Genomic DNA, 7858 nt, shown 5'->3' with positions numbered 1-7858 from the left:
AGAGCAGCCAGGGGAATGTCCTGGTATCTGCCACCTCAAAAGTAGAAGATGTATTCTGGAAAGGTTCTGGTGTGGAAAGGTTCTGGTATGTTTGGCTGGGTAGGAGCAAGGTGAAGTTTATAAGAAGGTGATTCTTCTATTAGACTGATGGATAAATCAGGAAGACCAGGCTCCCTGGCAGTGATATGGGGGTTTCTGTGCTGGAGGTCAGGTCACAGCAAGCATTTAGGGGAAGACTGGTCCAAGTCCTTGCAGACAAATCCTTTTCCAAGATCTGCAGCCTCCACATCACCCTGTGTCCTTGGATGGACCACCATCCCCACGAGCAGGGACAGGTGGAAGAGAACTGAACGGTGAGAGCACCCTGGGAACAGCTACTCCAGCTGGGAGGAGACACATGGGACCACAAACAGCTTAAAGAGACTGCACACAACCATCTTCGTGTCTGACATTATGTTCCCTGTGTGTTCATTGGGGTAAAAGAGATCAGAAAACCCTCTAATGTGGCCACAGCATTGTCCTCTGCACAAGAGCAGGGGCAGAGCACTCATAGAGAGCTGTTCCCCCCTGTGCTGGTCACTGTCAGGAAGGACGCAGGTTTTTCCTATTATAGCTTAGTCATGGGACTAATAAAGCCTCTCTAATCATTGTTTGTCGCTTGTACACACGCACACAGAGGCACACTCAGAGCTGAAGTGCAGAAGGAGTCAGCACCTGGCAAAGTCATTACTGGCCAGTTTAATTTGTTTCTAATCTGATGCTAAGGAAGAGAAAAAGTTAAATGCAAACTGCCGCCAAAAGAAGGACTTGGCCCACGTTGGAGGGAAGGCTGCGATGGAAGTGTGTGGAGGGGAGAGGGAAACTGAGGCAGAAAAGGCTGAAAATTGCTCCATACCCAGTGGGATGGCCTAGTGGGGTGCAGTGGGGAGCCCTCACTGTTCTGAGGGGTTCCTGAGGTGTGTTATGGGGCTGAGGTGTGAACAGGGTGCTGCAGACACCGCACCCCTGTGGCTGCTTCTTCCTTCCAGGGGATGGAAATAAATATTTTAATGAAACCCAGTTCCTTGGTACAAACTGCAGCTGCCCTGGAGCTCTCTGACATGGACCTTCCCAGGGTGCCTGAGCTGGACTCAAAACTGCCTGGGTTTTACTTAAAACCTGTGTCCAGACTACAGGAAATTAGGGCTGCCTAGACCCCGTCTCCGCAGGTTCCCCACCTCTTTATTTCAGGCATCCATCAGTAAGTCTGGCTGCAATAAAACCTTATCAACCCATAAAACTCACCCTCCCAAGCACATATTCTGGCGGCAGGGCTGTGATAAGGGGTTCAAATACAGGAAACCGCAGAGGGAGCTCAACAGCAAAGGCACTTGAGGGACGTCCTACATCAACAATGTCCCATCTGTGCACTAAGCAAGGGACGGCGCCCATCCCTGTGGCAGCATTCCATGTGTGTCTGTGGGGTGTGATGGAGGTGGGGCAGGGTCTCCTGGTGCTGTGCCAGGCATGGTGTCCCATGGCTCACCACCCCTCCTGGAGCTTTTGCTCCCACAAGGATTCCATCCGGGGGTGCTGGGGTGAGTGCAGCTGGTGGTGATGGCAGCTGCTGAACCTGGGGTGAGCAGTGAGGTTACCTGAGAGGATCACATCTGGCAGAGTCCAGTGAAAACCTTTTCTCTTCCTTTTTAATTTTTTTTTAACTTCTTGTGGAATAACACATAAAGTTCAGCAAATATTATTCAAATATTTGTGAAGTCAAGGCTGGTATCCTCATGTCTGACAGCAGCTTCCTTGTGTCCTTTCTCTGAAAGGACAGAGGTTGATCAGAAAGATCAACCCATCTGAAATGAAAATTCCTCAGTGACATGTTTACTTTTTCACAGCTTGTTTTCTTGCCTGGATAGGAAAGCCTGAGGCCATCAGTGTTTAAATCTTGGTTTAAAACCCGCCAGCCTGTTGCGGGCTGGCAGGTGGAGGCACAGCCACAGCATGCAAGAATCCCTCACCCTGAACTCCCAAATATTCTCTGCAGAAGTTAAAGATTTCATGGCAATCAGTGCAGGGGAATGGGGTGTTCCAGTCTCCATTTAAATTTTTCAGATGACCTTAGTGTTCATTCCAGCCCAAAGTTATACCCTTTTGTATTCATTCGTTTGATCTTATCCTGTTTTTCCTGTTGGCCCAGGAAACCCTCTCCCATCTCAATCCTGATATTTAGGGATATCATCATCCATCAGCCAAAACTTTTCAATATATAGTGCTAAAATAAATAACAAAAAATATAATACAAAATAAACTGAGCTTCTCCACCCCATCTGCATGAGCAACATTTCCAGGCCCTGAATCACTTCTGGGGCTCTTTTCCTGGACACTCCCAATGTGCCACCGTGCTCTTGGCAAGGGGACACCAGAGCTGGGGACATTGCCTTCCCTGCTTTCACCCTGTTGCCACAGCCACAGGAAATACACCCTCCATCCTCACCCCACCACAGCCAAGGACAGAGGTTGTCCACACAGCTGAGGGGACACAGAGTTACTGTGAAGTCACAAACCTGAGGACTGGCCCCGGGAGCCTGGATTATCCCTGAAGGACCACAGAAACATTTCTAGCTGTTGTCCCACTAAAATAAGGCTAAAAGTCATGGTTCTGCCATGGCTTCCACATATTTTCCTTTCCAAGAGAGAAGTTCTCCCATCCTATAAATCACACCTTCCCTTTTTGTTCCTCAAATCTCCTTGTGGTTGTACTAAAAGAGGCAATTCTGGCTTGCACTGAGCTGAGTGATCTGGCTTATTTTTTAGCAGCTGTCTAAAAATGTTACCGGAAGGGTTTTATTTTTTCACTTAACAGGTGAAACTGGGGAGGCTCAAGAACCAATCACTTTGCAACCCCACTGTGAACCCCACACTCTTCCCCAGGGCAGCTGTACCTCCCAGCCCCGTTTGTCCTCCCATCAGGTGAGCTGTGATAGGTTTGTGTCGTTAGAATTTATCAGTTTATCTGAGCAGCAGACTCAGCTCCAGCTCTATTTGTACCGCAGCCTGATGCCAAGTCAAACCACACAACCAAGGCTGTGGCATTGACAAGATCCTCTTTATCAGTCCAAATCCTAGCCCTGTAGAAATGAAGAAGTTAGCAGAGGTCTATTTTCATCATTTTCTGGGATTGGCATCAGTTACACCCCTCCTTTAATTAACTACATGTTGCTTTGTATTCAAAGCCATCTCAGTATTTCAGTAGTGATGGGTGCCAAGCTGGCAGCTTCCAAATAACCCAAGGGGCCTCATTGCCCTTTGCAAAATACTGGCTTCTTTCTAGAGCTCCTCCCAGCCTGGATATAGGAGCAGGGTTTGGGTCTGGGACACCAAAACACCCACGCTGCCCTTCAAAGCACGGTGCCACATCCCTGTGCTGAGGTGCACACTGGTGGGTCCCCCTCCAGGCATGGCCCCTGGGCAGCAGGACCCAGAAGCACGTGATGGTGTGGAGAGGGTCCCACTGTTCTTTGCCAACTGTTTTCCTTTGTGGGTGGGGTGAGGATTTGAACCCAGCCCGTCCCAAGTGTCCCTCTCAAGCATTAATCTAACAGGGTGCCTCTGTTTCCATGACCCTATTTCCACCCTCAGCATTACACTCCACTCCAGCTCCATGAGCTGTTCCAGATGTTTTGGAAAACCCCTTGCAGTTTGGTAAAAGCTCCAGAAAACAAGATAATTTCTCCCATCAGACAGATCTAAAGGAGGAGGAGGAGTAGCAGAGGATGTGAGGAGCAGAGTCATGGTTGGATAACATCTCCCCAGGCTATGATCCACATCAAGTACAAAACAGGATTGATGAAGTGCTGAGGCAGGTCAGAGCTACCACAGCTCTCTCTTGAAGATGGAGGGCAAACCCCTGCAGTCCTTGTCCTTTTCCATCAGTGGGAGTTTTGCCCCTGACTGCAGCAGATGGCATTTCCCTCTGAGCCTGCTCCACAGCCCTGAGGGGTTGGAAACCCACCATCAGCCATGGCAGGAGCAGGGAAGATGGATACAGCACATTCTGGAGTTGCAGCTCTGTCCTCAGGTCCTGAGCATGCCTTGGCTTCTCCTGAGCTGCTACTGAGATGCAGATGGGATTCAACCCCAATTCCCAGAGTTGTTCTGTGAGCAGGAAAACTGCAGCCAAAGCGTGGGTGGGTCTAGGTGGAGCCTTCTGTGGACTAAACCCCTTGCAGGACCCGTGGCATCCCCCCACACTGTACTCTTCCTGCCAGTTTGTGTCCCTTCTTCTTGCTGAAACCTCGCACTAACAAATGTTTCATTCATAAAGCATCCCTTCACCTCCCTGCTGAAATTCTCACGCTCTGCTTAGTTCTATCCATAACTGTATGCAATCAAATTATGTATAAACCCAGCACCAGAAATAGAGAGGGACTAAATCAACAGCCTGGATTCAGCCTCCACCCAAGTCAGGAGTCACTGGAAGCTGGATCTGCCTCCAGACTTTGTGGCTGGAGCCCATCTGCAAGTCTAAGAGCCAAAATGAAAATAGAGAAGAAACCAAATAACATGGCATCTCTTCACCCTGACCACAGGCTCCCTGGGGCAGGGGCTGTCAGTTTGTTTGTCTCAGGAAGAACAATTTTACTGTCTGCAAACGAGGAGCTGGAGTGGGGTCAGGGAGCCTCGCTGCGGGAAGGGGCAGAGAGGAGCAGAGCTGATGAGGGGGAGGTGGGCTTGTTGCTCCTCCAGCTCCAGAGGAGCTGGCAGCAGGATGGGCAGCAGCAGACATGGCTATAGGGGAGACCACGCTTCCTCCTCTTCATTCCTCAGCGCCACTGTGAGCCCCAAAATCTCCAAAAAATGTGATGCCATTGGCTACCACCTCCTTGGCTGTCCCCAGTGCAGTCCCTGGCTGTGGGGTGTGACAGCAAGGCAGCCACTCCTGGACAGTGGCGGGGGAAAAGGATGGAGGGGAGCCAGGCAAAGGAGAGAGGCATTTGGGCAAAGGCACCTCTCGGCCCCTGGGCAGGTCAGGGACTGAGGGGGCTGGAAGGGCCTCTGGTGCTTTCCAGCTGAAACAGTTCCACCCTTGCCCTGGGACCTGAGGAGCTGCCACTCAGCAGCTGGAATGTGTGCCCTCATGTGTTTCTCAGTTTGAGCTATCCTGGGCACATCAGGAAACAAATGCATTTGGTTCCCTAAATGGGAGCAGGGTTTTTTGTCATCATCGTCATTTTTCTAGTTTCGGTCTTTGTTAGCAGCCCTTCCTCTTCCTCCCTGCTCTCTGAAATAGCAAAAAGCTGCATCCTCCTCCCCAGCTGCCTCTTGTAGGTTGCTGCAACACCCAGCACTTCTCCCCAGCCACCAGTAGCAAAGGTCAGAGCCCATGTGGAGGGGACCAGAGCTCTAAGCTCAAGGGTTTGTTGACTGGGTGGCCTGAAGCAGATATATGTGGGGTCTTGCTGGTGCTGGTATGTGTGCCAGGCCCTGCCAGGCTGAAAATGTCCTTCCTATCACTCACTCCTGTGTCATCCCACCTTCTCCCAGAGGCTGGGAGGGGGAGTAGACCCTACATCCCTTCTGCTACTGTCACTGTCCCTCTGATGCAGCAGGGCAGGTGACACCCTGGTGGCTTCAGTGCAACAGGACCGAGAGAAGGAAGCAGTGGTGGTGCAAGAAGTGGGTCAAATACCCAGAGGTAGAGGAAGGACATGCTCTGGATCCCAGAGCTGCAAGTCTCTCAGTCCCTAAACTCTTTTCATTGACCAAACCCAGAGTTCCTCCCCCACAAATGCCTCCAAGCCCCCTCTGAGCTCCCCAGTGGTCTCCTTGGGGTGGAGTTCACATTTCTATCAGCAGCTCCAGGAGCCTGGCATGATGCCATCTATTGTGTCCCAGTGCTGACCACCACTGGTCTGCCTGGAGGAAAAACTGCTCATCCTGGTTGGAGGCAGCACCATCTCTGCCACCCTGCTGGATGGTGGCTCATGGACAGAGCTCCCCAGGCTGGCTGCCTGCTGGGAAGGGGCTGTGCTGTCCCTGGCCTTGGCACATCTTCCTCCTGGGTATTATTTGCACTTCTCTCTGCCTGGGAAAGGTCACTCAGGGCTGGGCTGAGCAAGGCTGAGCTGAGGAGGCTGAAAGGTTTGTGACACTGACAGTCTCATTGTTTTCTTCTCTTTGGAGGTTTTCTGCCTCCTTTGGTGCCAGTCACCATCTGACCCCAAACTGGACCTTCTCTAGGACCCAGCCTGTGGGGCAGCTGCTTTCAGGGGTGATGGGGATATCAAACATAGCCGTGGAAAGGTTTCTATGATGTCAGAACCTGACTATGACTCCTTATGTTAATAAATCTCAATAGAAAATGGTGGAAAAGCAGGGCTACGCAAATTCCGATGTTCCCCAGACCCAAACAATCCTATGAAACCTGTCAATAGCCAGAAGGGCTCCAGCACACCGGAGACACCTGTGACTGGCTGCTCCCTGAACCCCAGAGCATCCCCAAAACCTCACAGGTTGCCTCCCTCCCTCTTTCCACTGCCCCAGGCTCCCCTCTCCTCTGCGTCTTCTCCAAACCCACCTCGGGCGCATGACTGCGGCTCCAGCCCACGCGCTGCTGCCTGGGGCAGGGGTAAGGCTTGGATACGTGGAGTGTGGCCCGCCTGTGCCGTGCTCAGGCCTGTCGCCACGTGGGCTCCCTGGCCAAGGGGCTGGCACGGAGCTTGCAGGGGGAGAACCAGCAGGAGATGGTCGTGCTGTTACTTGTGCACGCAGCCGAGCGCTGGAGCAGAGCACGAGGCCAAGCTGCAGCCCCTCCAGGGATGTGCCTCGTCCTCCCCCCCTGCTTTGGGGCAGTAAATCATTCAGCATGGAATAAAACCTGCTCAAACAGAGGAAGCATGGCTCCCAGAGACAAACCTCACCTGGGAAGCCGCTGGGAAGCACTTCTGAATTGGCAAGAATTAGTGATGGGGGATGAAGGGGGATTTGACAATGCTGACACCACTCCCCAGGAACCAGGGATTCAACATGAAAATGAGCAGGGAGTGTTCATACGTAACCCCCCTCTCCCTGAGGATCTGTCATTGCTGTAGCTCTGAGCCAGAGACCACCGTGGAGGGACAAGCAGTACACCCACAAGCTGACTCTGAGGAGCACAATGAGGCCAAGTGCCAGCTCTCCTCCTTCTCCATCAATCACCAGGAAGAGGGAGACAGATGTGTCCCCGAGGAGTTTGGAAGGTATCATCGAGGAGCAGGATAAATCAGGTCCCTGCATATACAGCAGGGCAATTATTTACGGATGATCAAATATTGGCTCTAAAAACCCCAGGCATTAAACACCAGGCTCTGCCAGGTCGTGTGTTTACCTTCTGCCTGCTCCTCATGAAGCAGGAGCAATGGGTGAGGACCAGCACCAGCCATGCCCCAAACCCACTGTTCCTTTCCAGCTGGAATCACCGGTGAGGGCAAAGGCACCTACTCTGACATGGTTTTACCACCTTCTCCCTGGGGAATTGAGCAGGAAAGGACAGTCATAGTTCACGGAGCCTGGCAGGATAACAGTGTGGCAGGTGTGGGTACAGACCTGCTGGGAAGTGCTGGCAGCAGGGAGGTTGCTGTCCCAGCACATGTAGCTGCCCTGAGCCAAAGAAGGAGGGGTAGGTACAACCTGATCTCAGCCACTGTCTGCCTCAAGACTTTCACCTCTGGAAGACCCTGGTTCAGTTTCTGGCTGAGCCTGGCCATCCCCTGACAGGAGCAGCAGCAAGGTGGCAGCAGGCAGCGCCTGGTGGGATGCCCATATAAGAGCAATCCTGAGCTCCCGATCATAAACAAAACCCTCCTCTTTCGTTTACTCATCTGACCTGGCG

The sequence above is a fragment of the Corvus hawaiiensis genome, chromosome 16 (genome assembly GCF_020740725.1).
Source record: "Corvus hawaiiensis isolate bCorHaw1 chromosome 16, bCorHaw1.pri.cur, whole genome shotgun sequence".
In the NCBI taxonomy this organism is placed as follows: domain Eukaryota; kingdom Metazoa; phylum Chordata; class Aves; order Passeriformes; family Corvidae; genus Corvus; species Corvus hawaiiensis.
The sequence above is the reverse complement of the archived record's forward strand: the minus strand, read 5'-3'. Positions refer to the sequence as shown.